This window comes from Polypterus senegalus, chromosome 5, assembly GCF_016835505.1.
Source record: "Polypterus senegalus isolate Bchr_013 chromosome 5, ASM1683550v1, whole genome shotgun sequence".
Taxonomy (NCBI): Eukaryota; Metazoa; Chordata; class Cladistia; order Polypteriformes; family Polypteridae; genus Polypterus; species Polypterus senegalus.
This window is the reverse complement of record NC_053158.1, coordinates 188,547,112-188,570,466: the sequence shown is the minus strand read 5'-3', so window position 1 is coordinate 188,570,466 and position 23,355 is coordinate 188,547,112. Positions and strand designations below refer to the sequence as shown.

Below are 23,355 nucleotides of genomic sequence, written 5' to 3'. Positions count from 1 at the left end.
GATCCCGACAGTATTTGGTGCAAGGCAGGAAACAACCCTGAATAGGACGAAAGCTCATTGCGCAGTGAGCCGTTTTGAATTCAGATCTATCTTGGGGACAATGTGTGATAGGGAACCTCACAACCAACCCCTTTCAAAATGTAATGTTACTATAACGAGTCGCTCCTAATGAACCGTCACCGACGTCAACAAACGAATACGGCTGTATAGCCAGTAATGTGGTTCCGCTTCAAGCTATGATCACACACATAAACCGCATACATAAAAACCGGGAGTGGTCACCCCTAGACTTTATCTTATACTCAGATATGGAGGATGGATATCTGATGAGTAAACCGCAAGATAATGATTATTTTTTATATTAGGTACATTAAAGAACCATCAACAACAAATCAAATTAAATGTATAATAAGTGTTCGATATATTATTAAAGTTGAACAAATTGGACTCTGCAGCTACACGAATAAAAGGTAAAGTACCACTTCCGGTTAACAGAAATAACCCAAAAGTTGATAGAAACCTATATTTTGTACTTAATACCTGTATGGAAAAATTTGGTTGACCAAAGTGAAAGTGTACTCAAGTTATCATGTTTACATATACACACTATATATATATATATATATATATATATATATATATATATATATATATATATATATATACATATACACGCATATATATACATATATAATATATATGTATGTGTGTATATGTATATATGTGTATATATGTAGGTAACCAAGCATACAATCAGATTGTGATTCAGACTACGAATGCCTTGAATGTAATTACCCCGATCTACATACTGTCAAATAAACGAACCACAAGGCAAGGCTCGTTTCCCGAGAGGGGATGCAGTGAGTGTGTACACCTGATGAGCCCAGAATTAGGGTGAAACACGTGTCGCGTACCCTTTGCATTATTTGACAGTAAAACTATTTCAACGATAGATAGATAGATAGATAGATAGATAGATAGATAGATAGATAGATAGATAGATAGATAGATAGATAGATAGATAGATAGATAGATAGATAGATAGATAGATAGATAGATAGATAGATAGATAGATAGATAGATAGATAGATAGATAGATAGATAGATAGATAGATAGATAGATAGATAGATAGATAGATAGAATTTTTGGACGACTACAATACTTTCCCTATACTTGGTGTATGAAATATTCACCCATGCAGATTCTAACCGACTGTACGATTTTTAACATGGATTTTTAACAGATCGTTACACTTTGATCCATGAAATGAGGCGCATTACCAGATCCTCTGAAATCTGCAGCGGTTGAACATTCGTTAACCTTTACTGTTAAGGCTGCAGCCATTTTAGACTTGCCATCGTTCAGGCGGAAAAATTACAAAACAAAATTATACTTAAAAATATACTATTGAGCAATGTTTGGCGCCCCGATACATGGACACTCGATTGATGAGCGGGATTTGGGGTCGGGACCCCCAGTGAAAATTCCCGAATAGGTGTCCAAAAGCTAAGGAGAGGTGCCGGTGTTCCTATGCTGAAGCCTGAGCAGGTGCAGATGCTGCGTACCGGTGAGGGTCGGCCCACTTAAAGTGCTACTGGGAAGTGAGTAGCTTTGCTATCGCGCTGGTCCAACATCTTTGGTTTAGCCAACTCATGGTCGTTGCCTTTGGAGTCTGCGCCTTCCTGAGGTCGAGTTTCCGGTTTGTCCTTCCATATGCTGGTTAAGTATCGATTATTGACCCCGTATGTGGGAACGGATTTAAAGGGGTGGCGGCATGGACTTAAGCAACCGTTCGGCTCGATGTTTTGAAGGAACCACGAAAAGAAGAAAAAAGCAGGACATGTCAAGTGCTACGAGCCGCCTAAACTTGAATTGACACCACACAAGAACAGATACCGAAAGAGTGTGCAACTGTAAAATGAACTAATGGGGTTATTCTCTTTATTCATCTAATTTGACTTTATTTAACTAAAAAAAAACCATGCTTATTGATATTACGTATAACTTCTTCTAGTTACGTTGACATAACTATGTTAGATGTCACGTTAGCACAATTCAATTATGTTGAAACAAAAACATTCACTTATTTTCTTTTAAAAGAAGCATGATCAGCCTGTGGGGTTAATGTCTTTACTCGTCTAATTTAAATTATGTGAGGATTAAGTCATTCCATCAAGTTAATATAATTATATGTATATACTCACCGGCCACTTTATTAGTTTCAGCTGCTTGTACATGCAAATATCTAATCAGTTTGCATGGTATAAACTCGATGCATTTCAGTATGTAGACATTGTCAAGACGACCTTCTGGATTTCAAACCGAGCATCAGAATGGGGAAGAAAGCCAATTTACAGTAAGTGACTTTGACAAAGACATGGTTGTTGGTGCCAGATTACAGCAGCAGGAGACCACACCGGGTGCCACTCCTTAGACAATGGTGGCTGCAATTCTCATGGGCTCACTAAAATTGGACAATGGAAGATAAGAAAAATATTGCCTGGTCTGATGGGTCCCAATTTCCGCTGCGACATTCAGATGGTGGGGTCAGAATTTGGAGTCAACAGCATGAAAGCATGGATCCATCCTGCCTTGTATCAACAGTTCAGGTTGGTGCTGGTGATCTAATGGTGCGAGGGATATTTTCTTGGCACACTGTGGGCTCCTTAGTACCCATTGAGCATCATTTCAATGCCACCTGAGTATTGTTGCTGACCATGTCCATCCCTTTATGACCGCAGTGTCCCCATCTTCTGAAGACCACTTCCAGCAGGATAACACACCATGTCACAAAACTCAAATCGTCTCATACATGACAAGGAGTTCACTGGACTCAAAAGGCCTCCACAGTCACCAGATCTCAATCCAGTAGAGCACCTTTGGGATGTGCTGGAACGGGAAATTCGCATCATGGATGTGCAGCTGACAATTCTGCAGCAACTGAGTGATGCTATCATGTCCATGTGGACCAAAATCCCTAAGGAATGTTTCCAGCACCTTGTTGAATCAACACCACAAAGAATTACGGCAGTTCTGAAAGTAACAACCCACTACTAGCAACATGTGCCTAATAAAGTGGCCGGCGAGTGTATACAAACACACACACTGGGGGATGGAAACTTCACATAAAAATGTATTAAAACCAAAGATTTACTATTTTGCGCATTATATCAAGAAATTAATGTATTTGACCAACATAGTTGATTTATTTCAGGACTTCATTTAATTAAACAGAAATATGGGTCATTATTTTATGCAGTACATCTAGGGTTGGCACTGCATTTGTCTTATAGTGCAGTCTTACGGGTTAGCATTGCCAATCCACATAACCTTTATGCCTGTGGACAAAGAGCAGAACCCTGAGGAAACGATTTACGTATAAGCTACACAAGCTACAGCTTAGGCGGGGGCCCCCAAAACAAATCATATTTGGCACTTACATAGAGTATCTGGACTTATAAAGGGCCCCATGTCTCAAATAGCTTAGGACCTTATCAAGTCTAAATCTGGCCCTGCACAGACACAGGGAGAGCATGCAGATTCTCTGGTGAACTCTGGTCTCCTTACTGCACAGTAGCTATACTACACCAGTGCACCACCTTGAAGTTCTTCTAATTTTAAACAAATATGGTAATCTAAAATAAAAAAAACAACAACACTGAAAAAAAAAATAATTTTTTTGGATGTACTCATTGCTGGTGCTTGGTTATTTGTGCCCTAGGCCAAGCTTATTAATGTACCAACTGACTGTTTGGCAGCCACACTGCGTGGCTGTGCCCACCCCAACCCCTTATTATCTGACCCCTAGGTGAATACCTAATTCTCCTTAATGGTGGCACCGACCCTGGTGTCACACACATATACAGTAGCTGTACTGTATATAATGAGTGTACTCCTCATTCATTACTCTTAGAAATGCTGGTTCATCAATGGCACTATACATGTGCTGGTCATAAAATTAGAATATCATGACAAAGTTGATTTATTTCAGTAATTCCATTCAAAAAGTGAAACTTGTATATTAGATTCATTCATTACACACAGACTGATGTATTTCAAATGTTTATTTCTTTTAATTTTGATGATTATAACTGACAACTAATGAAAGTCCCAAATTCAGTATCTCGGAAAATTAGAATATTGTGAAAAGGTTCAATATTGAAGACACCTGGTGCCACACTGTAATCAGCTAATTAACTCAAAACACCTGCAAAAGCCTTTAAATGGTCTCTCAGTCTCGTTCTGTAGGCTACACAATCATCAGGAATACTGCTGACTTGACAGTTGTCCAAAATACGACCATTGACACCTGGCACAAGGAGGGCAAGACACAAAAGGTCATTGCTAAAGAGGCTGGCTGTTCACAGAGCTCTGTGTCCAAGCACATTAATAGAGAGGTGAAGGGAAGGACAAGATATGGTAGAAAAAAGTGGACAAGCAATAGGGATAACCGCACCCTGGAGAGGATTGTGAAACAAAACCCATTCAAAACTGTGGGGGAGATTCACAAAGAGTGGACTGCAGCTGGAGTCAGTGCTTCGAGAACCACCACACACAGACGTGTGCAAGACATGGGTTTCAGCTGTCGCATTCCTTGTGTCAAGCCACTCTTGAGTAAGAGACAGCATCAGAAGCGTCTCGACTGGACTGCTGCTGAGTGGTCCATAGTTATGTTCTCTGATGAAAGTAAATTTTGCATTTTCTTTGGAAATCAAGGTCCCAGAGTCTGGAGGATGAGAGGAGAGGCACAGAATCCACGTTGCTTGAGGTCCAGTGTAAAGTTTCCACAGTCAGTGATGGTTTGGGGTGCCATGTCATCTGCTGGTGTTGGTCCATTGTGTTTTCTGAGGACCAAGGTCAACGCAGCCGTTTACCAGGAAGTTTTAGAGCACTTCATGCTTCCTGCTGCTGACGAACTTTATGGAGATGCAGATTTCATTTTCCAACAGGACCTGGTACCTGCACAAATTGCCAAAACTACCAGTACCTGGTTTAAGGACCATGGTATCCCTGTTCTTGATTGGCCAGCAAACTCGCCTGACCTTAACCCCATAGAAAATCTATGGGGTATTGTGAAGAGGAAGATGCAATACGCCAGACCCAACAGTTCAGAAGAGCTGAAGGCCACTATCAGAGCAACATGGGCTCTCATAACACCTGAGCAGTGCCACAGACTGATCGACTCCATGCCACGCCGCATTGCTGCAGTAATCCAGGCCAAAGGAGCCCCAACTAAATACTGAGTGCTGTACATGCTCATACTTTTCATGTTCATACCTTTCAGTTGGCCAACATTTCTAAAAATCCTTTGGTCTTGATTGATATTCTAATTTTCCGAGATACTGAATTTTGGACTTTCATTAGTTGTCAGTTATAATCATCAAAATTAAAAGAAATAAACATTTGAAATACATCAGTCTGTGTGTAATGAATGAATCTAATATACAAGTTTCACTTTTTGAATGGAATTACTGAAATAAATCAACTTTGTCATGATATTCTAATTTTATGACCAGCACCTGTATGGTTCTTTTCTGGGTTAGATGGGTCTTCATAGCTCCATTGCTTACAATGCACCATTTTATTCTGGGATGGGTTCTTTGCATATAAAATTGGTCCTTTGTGCTTTGGAAAACTTCCTAATACTTAGAAAACAAAATCAAAATATTTAATATGTTATAGGCTGCTGGACACTAACAGGTTAAGAAAACCTGGACTTAGCCTCTGCTACTGGACCTATGCAGTAAGAGGCCCCTTAAAATCATGACCATTTGGTATTTCACTAATCTGTTGCTACCTATTCATGGTTACTTACTACATGGAGCCTGTTATGGATCTAAATAAATAAATGTTCTTTCTGGAACCGCAGTGGATGGATCTTTTGGGAGGAACCAACAATGGTTCTGCTGTAGAATCACCCTGAAGAACTTCTCTGGCACCTTTATTTTTAAGAGTGCTGGTGTTCAGTCAGTCAGGCTTTAACTTATTAGTACCTTAACACAGCAGATATGTTTAATTGAAAATATATATATATATACAGTGGTGTGTAAAACTATTTGCCCCCTTCCTGATTTCTTATTCTTTTGCATGTTTGTCACACAAAATGTTTCTGATCATCAAACACATTTAACCATTAGTCAAATATAACACAAGTAAACACAAAATGCAGTTTTTAAATGATGGTTTTATTATTTAGGGAGAAAAAAGTCCAAACCTACATGGCCCTGTGTGAAAAAGTAATTGCCCCCTTGTTAAAAAATAACCTATCTGTGGTGTATCACACCTGAGTTCAATTTCCGTAGCCACCCCCAGGCCTGATTACTACCACACCTGTTTCAATCAAGAAATCACTTAAATAGGAGCTGCCTGACACAGAGAAGTAGACCAAAAGCACCTCAAAAGCTAGACATCATGCCAAGATCCAAAGAAATTCAGGAACAAATGAGAACAGAAGTAATTGAGATCTATCTGTCTGGTAAAGGTTATAAAGCCATTTCTAAAGCTTTGGGACTCCAGCGAACCACAGTGAGAGCCATTATCCACAAATGGCAAAAACATGGAACAGTGGTGAACCTTCCCAGGAGTGGCCAGCCGACCAAAATTACCCCAAGAGCGCAGAGACGACTCATCCGAGAGGTCACAAAGACCCCAGGACAACGTCTAAAGAACTGCAGGCCTCACTTGCCTCAATTAAGGTCAGTGTTCACGACTCCACCATAAGAAAGCGACTGGGCAAAACGGCCTGCATGGCCGATTTCCAAGACGCAAACCACTGTTAAGCAAAAGAACATTAGGGCTCGTCTCAATTTTGCTAAGAAACATCTCAATGATTGCCAAGACTTTTGGGAAAATACCTTGTGGACTGATGAGACAAAAGTTGAACTTTTGGAAGGCAAATGTCCGTTACATCTAGCGTAAAAGGAACACAGCATTTCAGAAAAAGAACATCATACCAACAGTAAAATATGGTGGTGGTAGTGTGATGGTCTGGGGTTGTTTTGCTGCTTCAGGACCTGGAAGGCTTGCTGTGATAGATGGAACCATGAATTCTACTGTCTACCAAAAAATCCTGAAGGAGAATGTCCGGCCATCTGTTCGTCAACTCAAGCTGAAGCGATCTTGGGTGCTGCAACAGGACAATGACCCAAAACACACCAGCAAATCCACCTCTGAATGGCTGAAGAAAAACAAAATGAAGACTTTGGAGTGGCCTAGTCAAAGTCCTGACCTGAATCCAATTGAGATGCTATGGCATGACCTTAAAAAGGCGCTTCATGCTAGAAAACCCTCAAATAAAGCTGAATTACAACAATTCTGCAAAGATGAGTGGGCCAAAATCCTCCAGAGCTGTAAAGACTCATTGCAAGTTATCATAACGCTTGATTGCAGTTATTGCTGCTAAGGGTGGCCCAACCAGTTATTAGGTTCAGGGGGCAATTACTTTTTCACACAGGGCCATGTAGGTTTGGATTTTTTTCTCCCTAAATAATAAAAACCATCATTTAAAAACTGCATTTTGTGTTTACTTGTGTTATATTTGACTAATGGTTAAATGTGTTTGATGATCAGAAACATTTTGTGTGACAAACATGCAAAAGAATAAGAAATCAGGAAGGGGGCAAATAGTTTTTCACACCACTGTATATTTAGAATGTATGGGAGTTTGGTGGGGTCATCATGCATATCAATACTAGAATTTGAACCCAACTTGAAGTCCAAAGCTCCTTAGTCAGGGACCTGTTTAAAGTCTCCTGAGGACAAGAAGCTTCATGCTTAGCAACTTTATACTCATGGGGCCAAACGTGATCTACAAGTAGGAAAAATATAACTTGGTAAAAATTAAATAAACGACAATGATCAACCTTTAGAAATATTTAAAAGTAAACACATGACATATTTAAAAATATGCAAGAATGTGAGGGTGTGCTCTGGCTCTTCCTTGCGAAAATCTTAACCGTTAAGGAAACCGGCGGTGAAAACGAGCTTTCCTTTACTTTCATCGGATAAAGCGGGCGATTGTCGTTCTGCTTAGGAGAGCATTGTGACAGAAGCCTCGCGTTCAAAGACGTCAGAATCGTTTAAATGTGGACGGATTAAAGGAGATATCTTGAAACAGATGTTTTTATCAAATAATTAACTTAACAACGTTTTAAAATATTTAAAAAAAAGATCTAAAAATGCATTTTGACATACATCTAAATGCTGTTTCAGCTTGCCGTAAAACTTTAGATAAATTAAATCTTGACACCGGAGAATGCGCTTCAGAGATCATTTGGTGTTGCTTTGTAAAGCCCTGCAAGCCGTCAGTTTAAAAAGTTGTGCCGGAGTTGGTGTGGGGTACACTCAAAAAATAAAATAAACATGAAAAAGCTATTGAGGGATGTTTAATTTATACAAATTACTTTATCTTAAACTAGTTTTGCTTGCTGACATTAGGCCTACTTAAATTGTTCTAGTTACATTGACTTAAATGTGGTGGATGTCACACTAACACAAATATTTTGTGTTGAAATAAAGCCACCTGATTATTTTCTTTCAACAGAAGCAGAGTCCTTCTCACGGACTCTTATCATTACTCGCTTATTGTATGCTTATCTTATTCAAAATTAATACTTTTTAAATTTTCGAAGCGCCGTAGTTCCATTTTCCCTCTACACCGATACATTACGTCGATTTTACTTAAGATAATCAAGTTGTATGCAGATAGATAGATAGATAGATAGATAGATAGATAGATAGATAGATAGATAGATAGATAGATAGATCTGTATTTGTCCCCAGGGGGAAATTTGGCAATAACTATCCTAGATGTGCATGCAGTTTGTATTTTGCATAAAGAACCGCCCCTTTGTTGTTAATACGTTCCATTGGATCCCGGCACCTTTGTATATTTGCATAAAAAATGAAAGACTTTTAGTAACTTGTTTTTCCCCTACTGACATGAGTTTTCAGGTGTTGTGGAAGCCGGTTTATCATACCTTTTATACACGTCGCCCACCCTACATTATTTAAAATAGGGGTACCTGAGTGGTTCTTCAGAGCGATGCCGTATAGGGAAACCTCTTTAAATAAAGATACAGTGATATCCAATCACAGAGTTGAGGGCGGTCCTCGATTCCGTGCCCGGAAACCCGGGAATCCTTGAGCGCCGGGATATCTCAACAGTCGATTGAAAAACGGGTTCTTGGGACTGGGACCCCCACGATGATTTGGAAAAGGTGCCGGTATTCAATGTAAAAAACTGGAGCAGGTGTTGGTGCTGCAGCCCACTTGAAGCGCTGCTGTGAATGAGTAGCTCTGCTGCCGAGTCTTTGGTTTAACCTCATGCGAGGTCGTTGTCTGTGCGGAGTTCTTCACGTGGTTTCGCCAGACTTCCAGTTTCCCCACTCTTAAAAATAAAGGTGCCAGTGTGGTTTTTCAGAGCAATGCCACAGGGAACCAGTTTTGGTTCCCAAAAGACCCATCCAAGGATCCAGAAAGAACCTTCTATTTCTTTAGATCAGTAACAGGCTCCATACAGTAAATAACCACGATAGTAACATATTTGTGAAACAGTCATGATTTTAAAAGAATTCTTGCTTACACTACACAGGCTACGACCAGGTTTTCTTAATTTATTAGTGTCCTGCTAGGCAGTGCACCGCAACCATACATTAAACATTTCAGTTTATTCAACATCTAGTTTGTCAAAGCACAAAGGATCAACTCATATGCAGAGAACCCTTCTCAGGAATTATAAGGGGCTTTGTCAAGCAAAGGCTCAACAAAGAACCACACCACCCAGAAAAGAACCATGAAATACCATTAAAGAAGCACCATTTTGATCAGAAAATGTTTTTTCTTTTCGAATACAAAGTTAATGTAAAGATTACATGAAAAATGCAATCAACTAAAATTGAACTTGTTTTCAGCAGTGATAAGTGAACCTTCACGCTTAACCAACCTTTTGTGTTCTGTGCATTTACTAAACTGCACCACTGTTCACAATTTCATCCAACAAATCATTTTTTGAGTGTATAAACAATGTAAAAGAGAACATTGAAAATGAGCTTTAAAATGAAATCTTAGGCGGAGTTTATCACATTTCAGTTTACGTGGCGGTGCAATTTGATCCTTCCAAGTTTCAATACCCGACTGCAGGAGGATCATCGGATGCGATCAAACAAACACGCGCTTTATTAATGGGCTGAGCAGACTTAAATGGCTCCATAACGGGACACGACTTATTCTTTCCAGCGAGTGTCGTTGACGCAGAGTAGATCAAAGAGCGGCGCAGGTCCCTCTTTGAGATTCGATGAAACTGGATCCTCACTTCTAGTTTCCGTGATTAAAAACGGGGAAAACAGGACATTTTATAAAAGTACAGGACAAAAAAGATTAAACGGGACGCAATACATAAAAGAGACGTCAGGTCAGCCTATTTAGTAATATCCATTTTCGGTCTAGGGTGACCTCGCAGTACAGAACTCCCCATGGTAGAGTGCGGGGGGTCTACAATCAGAACTCTGCATGCACTACCACGTGGGAGAGCAACGACAGCACAGTGCGAGTCCACCGCTATTCGCACACAGCAGCAGGTTGCACTTCAGTCTCTCTTGGTATTTTCTGTCGCTTATCCATCAGCAGTCAGTGTGCCTTTTCGCTCACATTACGTCAGTCTGTCGTGCAGATTCTGATGTTCAAATATGAGAGGCACGGTGGCGCAGTGCTACATTCTTAGATTTCATTTAGAGCTGTCAGAGATTCCACAAATAACCATGAATAGAGAGTAACATCGTTGTGAAATATTATGCGTCCATGTTTTTATAAGTACTCTTGCTGCACCCAACACTGGCCAAGTTCAGGTGATTGGTCTTTTTTTATCTTGCTCGGTATCTTACCATACATTAAATATTTATTTTTATTTTGTAGGATAATAAAATATAAATTATAGTAAAAAAGTATTCGTTCTTGGTGGCGCAGTGGTAGCGCTGCTGCCTCGCAGTTAGGAGACCCGGGTTCGCTTCCCGGGTCCTCCCTGCGTGGAGTTTGCATGTTCTGCGTGGGTTTCCTCCCACAATCCAAAGACATGCAGGTTAGGTGGATTGGCGACTCTAAGTTGGCCCTAGTGTGTGCTTGGTGTTTGTGTGTGTCCTGCGGTGGGTAGGCACCTTGCCCTGGACTGGTTCGTGCCCTGTGTTGGCTGGGATTGGCTCCAGCAGACCCCCGTGACCCTGTATTCGGATTCAGCGGGTTAGAAAATGGATGGATTCGTTCTTGATTTATTATTTATTGAGACTGAAAGGAAAAGTGAAGTTTCACTAATGTAGTTGCAACAGCTCCGATTCAACCGAAATATGGCGGGCTATTCCATCGACGGGTACAAACGCTTTTACACTAAAGATTATTGCTGCAGTTGATTTACAAATTAACCGAATATGCAATTTTTATTATTAGAGAGATAGACAAAATTGATAAACCTCCTAAGAGGGTGCAAATTAAACGAATGTAAACGAACCTAAACTCAACCCAGATTCTTTTCTGAGATCTGAGCCAAAAACACTGGACCTTGAGGAAGCTGCTTTAACCACCACTTAATCCCAAAGTAAAAATTAAGAGTGAGATCTACAATTTGAGGAGTACAGTAGTTCTCCATTGTAGGCTACTTTCTCACATTTCTTGTTTGTTTTAGTTTATTTTTAGTTCTTCCCAAAAGATCCTTTGCGGGATATGAAGACTATACCAACAACAGGCGTTTTTTCACTGTAGGATCTTTGTTTTCAGGAACCAATGTGTTTGAGGGGTCCCTGCCCCCTTTCGTGTGTAATGTTCCCATCTCACAACAGTGGCTGTACCCATTATGCAATATATGTGATGTGCAAAGAAGGGTGATGCGGTGTGAAGTGAGGCGCGATCTCGAGTTCACAGGGGAGCCCCGCTTACAGCACTAATTGCTTCAAAATGGTGTATCAGTTACACCACGGAGGGGGTCATGAAGAGCGATGTGGTGTGCATCGCGGAACAATTGGCCCCCAACGCCCACCCCCACCATATTGCTTTGAAGCAATTTCAAATTCATGGCTATGAAGAGTGATGCAGTGCAAAGTAGGGCGCTCCATTTTTACTGATAACACTACAAAGTCCAAAAATAACAGATTTGTAAGATAGCACCAGTGCTTCAATCGGCATAATTCATTGCCCACTTAAGATAGTTCCTAGTTTAATGAAAAGTATACACCTTGTAGTAGGAGCTACAAAAAAGTACCAAGATGTACATACCAGGAGACGGAGCTACAAATGGCCAAGGTTTGAATGTTACAAAAGTTCCTGCGTTTCCAAAAAGCTCCTTCTTTGTAGAATGCCTAAAGGGTGCAAGATCTTGACCAGCTCTGAACTGCTTTCATTGTTCAAATTTCGAAAAGATGAATCGTAACAATTGTCGGCTGCATATGGAATTAAAAAGTGGACCAGTTTATGTCCTGTTCTTTCCGTTAGCGGTCAGTCACAGTGAAGGCTTTCAGGTCCGACCAGGTAGTGTTTACGCAACCCGACCATCTCGTGAGACGCCGTTTCTTGGGTTTTTCTTTGTTCATCTTTGGATTATGGGGGTGGAGGGGAATTAGCATTTAGTCTTTATAGATTCACAATGCGTGCTGGTGAATAAACACACGGTATGCATTAATCCGGCAAACTATGCCCTCACACCTGTATACCTCTTTTTAAAAAGCTCTTTGTTTCAAATCGATTCTTCCTGCTGGGATTTGTTTTCCTCGTCGGTAGTTAAGGAGGTGATTTGGGGACATCTACAGAGAGATGCTGCTAGAAATAAAAAGTCTGAAAATTAGGTAAGTTACCTGCAGTGACAGATAATTTCCATCCAACAGTGCATAAGGATTGTTTGTGATTGCATCTTTTGATGTGTGGAGGAAGCTGTGGGAGATGTTTTACTAGTCCACATGGTGCTGTCCTATTTTGTGATCTCCTGGGCAAGCAACTTGAGCTCAAAAGAAGAACAATGCCTGAACAAACTTATCAGGAGAGCCCGATCCATCACAAGGCGAACACTGAAAGCTGTTGTAGAAAAGAGGATGGTGGCAAAACTGGATGCCATCATGAAAAATCCCCTCCAGGAGGCGCTCTCTTGGAGCACATCCTAAACTGAATGTTGATACTCTTTAATCTGCTATTTCTGTAAAAATACATATTTAATTTATCTATATATTGATTTATTGTATTAGTTGTCCTGCGAGCCTGTATCTTTGTTTTTTCTTTTTATGTTTCAGCTGCTGTATGCATCTAAATTTACCCTTGGGATTAATAAAGTTTAGTTAATCTAATCATTAACATGTATTTTGTAGGGATAATTTGATGCAGGAAGTTGTCTAATTTTTAGAAGTTAGCACACATTGCCCTCTTATCTAAACAGAGGGTGATGTAAGTACCTATAGACAGGTACACTTGTATCAAAAAGTAAAATAATGGAAGCCACGTTTATGACACAAAAATAAGTGCCACATGACAAGTGTCAGTGAACGCTGAGCAGGTGGGTTTAGATGGGATGATTGTGTTTCACTAAAATACTGGAATTTAACCAGGGCTGAACAAAAGCATCTGTCAAGAAAGATGCGGATGTTATTATTTGCCTTGATTTTCAAAATCATTTTTATAAAATGCTGCATAAGAGGTTTGTGATCAAACCTAAAAAAAGATGGACGTTCAAAGGGCAGTGTTGCAGATTGGCATAAAAGTGGCATAAAAAAAATTGAATTGAATTAGACAAAGTTAAACGTGGTGTCCCTCAATGATCAGTGTGGGCCAGCTATCGATTTTATTTAGTATAAGTACTCAAGACGATGTTCCTCTTCTTGGAAGTTTTCATATTTTATTGCTGTACAACATTAAATCTCAGTGGATTTGATTTGGCTTTTTTGTAACTGATCAACAGAAAGAGACAAATTCAGGGAGGCGAGATTGCATTGGTTTGGGGTCAGAGCGCAGGAGCAGCCAAGGAGCTCAAGGGCCCAGCAGAGTAGAATCTCTTTTTGGCAGTGACAGGGATTCGAACTGGCAACCTTCAGGATACCAGTGCAGATCCTTAGCCTCAAAGCCACCACTCCACCCCTAAAGATGCTAAGTAAATTGGGAGAAGGATGCCAAGGATAGAGCTGCCAGGTAAGAGGAAAAGAGGAAGGCCTAAGAGAAGGTTTATGGATGTGGTGAGAGAGGACATGAAGTTGATGGGTGTAACAGAACAAGATGATGAGGACAGGAGGATATGGAAGATGATGATCTGCTGTGGCAACCCTTAATGGGAGCAGCCAAAGAAGAAGAAGAAGAAGTAACTTATCAACATAAAAAGACCCTTTTGTGTCAAAGTGAACACAGATGTCTGCAAAGTGACCTAAAGTAATTACAAAACTAAAATTAAAGTGACAGACAGACAGATAGATGGATAGGATTCAGAACGCATTCAGACCCTGTCACTTTCTTCACATTTTGTTATGTTGCAGCCTTATCCTAAACCCATTTAAATTCATAGATAGATTGACTTTATTTGCACCCAGAAGATAAAATTATCCCCTGTCAAGTCAGTATGTAGTAGATGCACATTTGGTCAGCCATGACAGCCTTCAATCTGTGTGCTCAGGTCTCGCTCAATCAGCTTTGCATATCTGGACTCTGCCATTTTTCTTTTTAAAACTGCTCAGGTTCTGTCATGTGTTATGGAGATGGCGAGTGAACAGCCTTCACAGCGTCCAGCCACACATTCTCAGTTGGATTGAGGTCTGGACTCTGACTCGGCCATTCACACGGTTATTTTGAAGTCATTGCCGTGCAGCTTTGGCTTTATCCCTGGGGTTTTTGTCTTGTTGGAAAACAAATCTTCTCCCAAGTTACAGATTTCTTGGCGACTGCATCGGGTTTTTCTCCAAGATTTCCCCGTATTTTGCTGCATTCATTTAACCCTCAGCAGCTTTTAAGGACCTGCTGCAGAAAAGCATTCCCACACCCTAAAGGTGCCACCACCATGCTTTGAAGTGGAGCGGATATGTTTTTGATAATCTGCAGTGTTCAAGCATGGTGTTGAGTCAGATAACCAAAAAAACTCATGTTTGTTCTCATCAGACCATCGAGGAATTAAGTCAGCTGGAAGAAGATTCTGTGTATCTTCTGGCAAATTCTAACCAAGACGTGTTTTGTGCTTCTTTAACAGTAGCTTTCTTTCTCTTTGCTGCTCTTCCATACGGCTACGAGTGATGAAGCCCCCAGTCAACAAGGGTTGCCTGCCCTGCCTCTCCACTCTGATCCACTGTAGCTTGTAGCACCTTCAGCATTCCCATAGGTCTCTTGGTGGCCTCTCTTTCTCATCATCTTCATGCCCAGTCATTCGGTTTTTGTGGATGGCCTGCTCTAGCAGTTTTACAACTCTGCCAAACTCTCCATTTCTTAATGATTGATTTAACTGGACTGGATGTTTTCTTATCTCCATCCCCCAGATTGTATTTTTCAATCTCATTCTCACATAGTTGCTTGGACTGCTCTTTTGTCTTCATTGTGTAGGTTAGACCACCATACTGGCTCACCACAACATGTCCTTTTCACTTTCAGGCGCATTTATATGACAGTCACCTAAAACTCCAGACAAGTGCCATCCATTGAACTACTTCTGGGACTTCCAACGCCGATTGGCTGCACCACAGACGATTCAGAGGTGTCATATTAAAGGGGGTGGATACTTATGTCTCTCTATTATAATAAAAAAATCTTGGGAAGAGAGATGAGATGTGACTTTTTCAGAGAGACACTTTCACGTCCCGCGAGACGAGACTTTGTTCCAAAAGATTTAACCACGCCCGGGGCTGGAAATAAAAGACAAAACGTAGATGACAAAGTACAACGTCGTAAAAAATTCAAAACGTTGGCGCGATACACATACAAAGCAGGTTAGAGATTATAAAAGTATGAAAATTCAAAAGTCTCAAAAAAATCGCATTAGCGCAAACAAATGGAAATTATTAATCTGTGAAATAATGGAAAAGTGAAAAGAGATCGAATATATATTGTTCGTATTTACACTTTAAGTCAGAGAATTGTAGATCATTTAATTTGTGTTGCCATCAGAGAAAAGTAGTGTTGCTTCCCAATGAAGAGACGTATCCACGAGAAATGAAAGATTTGTTGTTTGGCAAAAGTGAAATTTCAAGCCCCGCTAGACAAGACTTTATGCAAAGAGATTTGGAAAATTCCTGCCCACATCTAAAACATTTCCAAGCACGCACACGGTTCAATCATTTCTCTTTTGTGTGAATGCTATTGTCAGACACAGTTCGTGTAGAGAGAAAGAAACGATATTCACTCACGGGCGTTGTCACGATGTAATTCCAAACACGGAATCAAAATTCAGTGCAATATTGATGAAAAGGTAAAAGCAAAAAGAGATCGAATATATGGACACAGGTGATATGACGGAAGTATGTAGATATTGTTTGGTTTTAAACTTTAAGTCAGAGACTTGTAGATTGTCTAATTCGTGTTGCTATCAGGGAAAAGCAGTGTTTCTTCCCAATGAAGAGGCGTCTCCACGAGAATTAAAAGATTTGTTACTTGGTGAAAGTGAAATCCACATATGTGAGTGGCAGACACGTGAAGTTGCTGGTGGGTAGCGCAGGCAGGGGGCTTGGTGAGCGAAGCGAGCAGGGGGCAAAGACCCCAGTGATCAATAATTATTTTGTGTTTTAAATTTCTAATTTTGGGCGGCACGGTGGTGCAGTGGTAGCGCTGCTGCCTCGCAGTTAGGAGACCCGGGTTCGCTTCCCAGGTCTTCCCTGCGTGGAGTTTGCATGTTCTCCCTGTGTCTGCGTGGGTTTCCTCCCACAGTCCAAAGACATGCCGGTTAGGTGGATTGGCGATTCTAAATTGGCCCTAGTGTGTGCTTGGTGTTTGTGTGTGTCCTGTGGTGGGTTGGCACCCTGCCCAGGATTGGTTCCTGCCTTGTGCCCTGTGTTGGCTGGGTTTGGCTCCAGCAGACCCTCGTGACCCTGTGTTTGGATTCAGCAGGTTGGAAAATGGATGGATGGAATTTCTAATTTTTGAAGTGATCTGTTTTCACTTTGACATTAAAGCCTGTTGATTTTCTGTTGATCAGTGTCAAAAAAGCCAAATTTAATCCACTGTTATTCAATGTTGTATAACAAGAAAATGTGAAAACATCCAAGAGCAGGGGAAGGTGTTTTTTAGGCATCGTAACAACCTGCTGAAGTTTGCTAATGACACTTCACTTATGGGTGACATTTTAAAGTCAGCAGAATCATTACAGATGGATCTAGTCAGAGTTACAGCATTACACACAGTTAGCAGAAATGTTAGATTTAAGCAGCAAAAGGGAAGAGTCTGGAACTTGAAAATACTTTCTGTGGAAAGGACTAATGAGTCATAGTGGGCTCATCATGTCTGAATCCTGACAGTGTACAGAAGAGATTTGTAAAGCTAATAGGACGTTAGGTTATGCCGCCTGACGTGATGATTCCAGCCCAGCCACAGGGCACAGTGCTAAGGAAACCAGGGTTCACGGTCCTGCATGGAGTTTGCATGTTCTCTGCGTCCACAGCCCAAAGACATGCAGGTTAACTGAATTGTTCGGTCGGTGTGTTCATCCCTGTGCTGTATTGGCGCCCAATACTCACTGACATAGCCTCCATCTTCCCTTCAACCCTGATCTGGATAAGTTGCTTTGTGAAAATGGATGATGAATGGATTTAACTTGCTGCTATAAAATTAATTCTTCTGCAAGGGCAAGGTAGCACATACTGAACACAAGGGTGTAACAGAAATGTTAGAAAGTTTTCATGGAATAAAATGACCAAACAGTTTGGTGGATAGTTGTACTTCCAGGGGCCTGAAACAGTTCGCTGCATGACAGTCTGCAAAATTTAGCTGCATAAGGGTGGACCATCTACGTTGGACTGAATGTCCTATTCTTGTCAAAAGTATTGTTGTGCTTGTATGTTCGGTTAGTGGTTTTTATCTACATGGATTTTAAAGCCTCAAGAGTAACACCTGTAGAAAATTCTCACATCGGCCCTATCCCTCCACACATTTTGTGGCCTGCTTGTCCAATTCTGGGAGAAATGGGTACCTTCTTATCTTGACAGCATCACTATGAAAATTAGATAGGCACACTCACGTACAGGCCTATCCACTAACCCTCTACCACAGTATGTAAATCAAGTGACACGTCATGACTTCTGAATGCTGGAAGATGCACCACACACTTAGGGGGGGGAAATTTACAAGAGGAGGACAGTGATAGACAGTGTCTGGTCTTCACCAGACATCGGGTGCTAAGTGTTCATCTTTTCTCACATCAGACCAAAGAATCTTTTTGTTCAAGCTCTCAGAATCCTTTAAACACCTTTGTAGTAGACTCCAAGGAAGAATTAGCAACGCTAACCAATTGATGGAATGCTGCTGAGATGGTCATCCTTGCAACGGGTTCTCACATCTCAGCAGAAGACCTCTGAAGCTGTGTTAGAGTGACTATTGGGTTCTCAGTTTCCAACCTGAGCGACACCCCAGTTGCCTTGTCACTCAGTTTGGGCAGATGGCCCAAGACTCCTGGTAGTTCCAAACGTCTTCCATTATTGAGGTCTCAGTACTTCTTGGAACACCGAAAGCTTTACAAATGGTTTTATCCCCTTTGCCCCGATCTATGCCTTACCACAATATGATTGTGGAGGTGAACAGAGAGTTGCTTTTATTTCATAGCTTCTTTCTGTCTTGGCATACAGTGTGAAATGTGTAGCATTATATTCTGTACACAGGTGTGTGCCTTTCTAAGTGATGTCCAATCATTTCACTTTGTATAGGTGGTCCCCAATCAAGTTCTAGACACATCTCAAGGAGAATTACAACAAAACGGAAACACGAGAGCACACTTTGGAGGACTACAGCAAAGGGTCTAAATCTAAGGTTCCCAACAGGGGCGGTACCACCCACAGTGGGCGCTGAAGAAATCTAAGGGGGCATTTCTGGTCCAAGACATATTAAGGGGCCATTTAGGACCAGCCGCCACTGCCTTGGGCAATACTCACAAGAGCGCGCTAAAAGTTTGATTAATGCTAAAAATCATTGAACGCATGTTTCAACCAATTCTCCATTAAGAAAGACACATTCATCCATCATCCAACTCGCTATATCCTAACTACAGGGTCATGGGGGTCTGCTGGAGCCAATCCCAGCCAACACAGGAATGCAGGGCACACACACACACACACCAAGCACATATTAGGCACAATTTAGCATCGCCAATGCACCTAACCTGCATGTCTTTGGACTGTGGGAGGAAACCCACGCAGACATGGGGAGAACATGCAAACTCCATGCAGGGAGGAACCAGGAAGTGAACCCGGATCTCCTTACTGCAAGGCAGCAGCGCTACCCACTGTGCCGCTGTGCCACCCTTAAGAAAGACCCATCCATATTAAATAGCAGGTATTGGTACATTATATTTTCAAGTTTGCACAAGTCATGCATTCTCAGATCATGCAAGTCCTTACAAGATTAACACACCGGCAGAGGACCGAATCTATGTGTGTTTTGACAGGTTCATTAAACATTACAATAAATATGTGAGAAGTTTTTTTTTGTTTTTTTTTTATCAATACCAGATTGTGATTCTTTCAGAGCAAGTGTAAACCTAAAATTTCAGTGTGGTAACTACAGATCACATTCAAAGGAAAACTTACGTGGACCTACTTCTTAAAAACTAGGGGGCTTTGCCCCCTGCTCACTTTGCTCGCCAATCCCCTGGTCTGCACTACATGCCAGCAACTTCATGTCTCTGCCACTCACGTATGTGGATTTCAATTTCACCAAACAACAAAACTTTTAATTCTCGTGGAGACGCCTCTTCATTGGAAAGAAACACTGCTTTTCCCTGATAGCAACACGAATTAGACGATCTACAAGTCTCTGACTCAAAGTTTAAAGCCAAACAATATCTACTTACTTCTGTCATATCACCCATGTCCATATATTCAATCTCTTTTTTCGCTTCTACTTTGTCAATATTGCAATTTTGATTCCGTGTTTGGAATTACACCGTGACAACGCAACGTATAACTGCCCGTAAGTAAATATCATTTCTTTCTCTCTACACGAACTGTGTCTGACAATAGCATTCACACAAATGAGAAGTGATAGAACCGTGTGCGTGGTTGGAAATGTTTTAGATGTGGGCAGGACTTTTCCAAATCTGTTTGCATAAAGTTTTTTCCTGCGTGGCTTGAAATTTTCTCTCGTGGGATTTCACGTTCACCAACCAACCAAACTTTTAATTCTCGCGGATACGCCTCTTCATTGATGTCAACACAAATTAGACGATTTACAAGTCTCCCAGCATCATATTTAGCCGAAAGAGGATTTAGTATGGTCAACAATCTATTAACAAAAAAAAGAAACAGATTGTCAATAGTGGAATGTGGGTTTGGCTCCAGTTCCTCGTGACACCAAGGTAAATTGATGGATGATTGAGTTTACATTTTATTTTGCATTGTAATAAAGTGTTTTGAGATTATTTTATAGTACCTCACATGGTCCAAATTAAGGCTGTTTGACAGGATATTATGCAAAATTAAGCTAATTAATTAAGCAAACAATTTTGACAGAGAATTAACAAGCCTCTGGACCCCGTTTATAAAGTAACATCATCCCTGGGAGTCAAAAAGCCTCAGCATGGCTCACAAAGCAGGGACCACTCTGCCATTAAGAGGGAGTGGAAAGAGGAAATTTAGCTTAAACCTAGATAGCTGGTGGCTCACATGAGGTTTTAAAGGTGGCCATGTCTCTTTGGGCAGTAAAACGTTGGAATTTGTGAGGGACTTTACATGCACAGACAGGTACACAGGTCCCTTTCTAAACAATGTCCAATCCATCCAATTAGCCACAGGTGGACCCCAATCAACACATGTTAAGGAGAAATAAAGCAAACAGGGTGCAACTGACCACCATTTAGAGCGCCACCAGTTTTCATTCAGTTTTTGATTTTTAAGAAATTTTTTAAGAATCTTTCGAAAAACATTTTCACTTTGCCATTAGGTGCTATCAGGTGTTAAAATGTGGAAATGTTTATCTATTTAACATGAAATCTATAACACAATAAAAAGTGTAGAAAGTGAAGGGTCTGAATACTTTCTAAATCCATCACACATTAGACCTGTCTTGGTAATGCTGGGCGCAAGGTGGAAGTCAATCCTGCACTGGACTTTAGCCCATCATCGTACACATTCAAGTAGACGACATCCATACTAAATGGCGTTACAAAACTTTCAGTTGTGGGGAAAAAAAAAACAACAAATAATTAAGAATGTGTTTTACTTTTCACCGTCCCATCACGAGTCGCCTTGCAAAATTTTCATCCTTCCACGCTTCCATTTACAAACCCGTTTAATCTGAGCAGAGTTATAGAAGCTTTACAAAACCATCAAACTGTAGTTCTATGAAACAAAGAGAAGTGCCACTGGATAGAAACAAACGCACGATAAAATAAGCGTATAAAGTACAAATTGACTAACAGATTACTGATAAATCAGCACAGGGTGCTGCTACCTCTCTGCCGCAGAGTCCTGCGCTTGAGTCCTGGTAAAGCGAAGCCCGATTCCTTTGTGCTTACTGCGCAGGTGCACAGCTTTCAAAAGACTCGTCTAGCAGTATGAGGGAGTGCGCCTGCGTGCTCAGGTGTTTGCTTCGCTTCTTGAATCTGCTACTGCCTGCCCAAAGCCGGACTTGAATGAACAATCATAAAGTTGGTTCGTCGAGCCTTTATCGTGAAAAGAAGATCCGTGGTTGTGGTCCGCCTTGTGAGGGAGTATTTAAGAGATGAGAGTTGAGCCAGATCCCTGTTCGCTGTGCATTGAAATACAGGATCTCGGGTAATGTGCCACATCTAAAGACACGCAATGAATCTAAACCTACCCAAGGGAGATATTGTAAACGACAGTCGCTCCGCCCGGGTCTGATTTCTGCCTTGCGGCGGGTATTGACTTATATGGCAGTGGACGATAAATAAATAAAAGTAATAATAATAGCAGTACTCTAAATACACTTTCTAATTGTAACAATGCAGTTGTCTTGTATTCTTGGCTGCATATGTATGTGTAATGATGTGAACTGGTTTTATGTGACGTTTGTAGCAGTAGATCGCTAAAGATGTACTAACTGAATGAAGCTCATTACAGTGCCGAAACCCAACACCCCATTCTGACATCAGGGGCCTCATGTATAAACGGTGCGTACGCACAGAAATGTTGCGTATGAACTTTTCCAAGTTCAAATCGCGATGTATAAAACCTACACTTGGTGTAAAGCCACGCACTTTTCCACGGTACCTCATACCTTGTCGTACGCAAGTTCTCCACTCGGTTTTGCAGACTGGCGGCACCCAGCGTCAAAGCAGTGCTACTGTTCCTGTGTGATTACTCTTTATTTTCCTGACGCGGTTTTATAAATACACAGAAACTAACCGCATATTGTTTATTAGTGTAATGCATCTGATTGTAATTAACTTGTAACAATATAATGGTCCAGGGAATAGCGATAGTATTCCAAATACCATAACTGCTTTATCGTTGTTACTCTCACCGCACCTTCTTCTTCTTCTTCTTTCAGCTGCGCCCGTTAGGAGTTGCCACAGCGGATCATCTTTATCACTCTCACTGCACCACTCGGAGTATTTATATCACTGTATCTGAGTGTGAATCACAGCAGCAGCTGATCTGAAAGAAGAATTATCGGTAAACAGCTTCAAGGACACGCTGCCTCAGCCACAGCAAAACATTTCAAAGCCTTTCCTGTACGGACCTCGCGGTTCAGAAACAGTTTCATCCCAAGAACTTTAAATGCACTCAATCAAGTGCTCCTTGTAGAACTGTTTGTACTTATAAGTAGAATCACCCCACTGTAAACTTGCACTACAGTTATAATATAGCACAACCTGAGCCACTTTACAAAGCGCGTATTTACATATGATGACGATATCATTTTTAAGATGAAATGCAGCAAAATATGTTTATTATATTATACAGATAAAACTTTAACTTCACTTAAATAATCTATATTCTTCACTGGGACTGGCGTGAAAGATAGAATAATTAAACATGTACTATGAAGATATTTCAATGTTCCTTAAACGTTTTGAAGAATCGGCACTTTAAGCTTACAGATGACTTAACGTCTATTCAGAGCTGATTGTGTGGTGATCAGTTACTTGGAGAAAGAAAAGCAAGGACTGCAGGGGCGGCCACACCAATATATATTGAATATAAAACAGAAAGAGAAAATAACAACACAGCTAAAAACGCAGCGGCAAATTTTGGCAA

The 23,355-nt window shown here is 40.9% G+C and overlaps 1 protein-coding gene across 1 annotated transcript in view; it reads right to left on the bottom strand.

Annotated features, from left to right (window-relative positions):
• Nucleotides 1-21,628, bottom strand: part of LOC120529737 (alanine aminotransferase 2-like) — a 90,626-nt gene extending 68,998 nt beyond the window's left edge. The window contains exon 1 of the mRNA XM_039753809.1: nucleotides 21,587-21,628. The gene's annotated coding sequence lies outside the window, so the exon portion shown is untranslated. The remainder of the gene's footprint in view (nucleotides 1-21,586) is intronic.
• Between the last annotated feature and the right edge of the window lie 1,727 nt (nucleotides 21,629-23,355).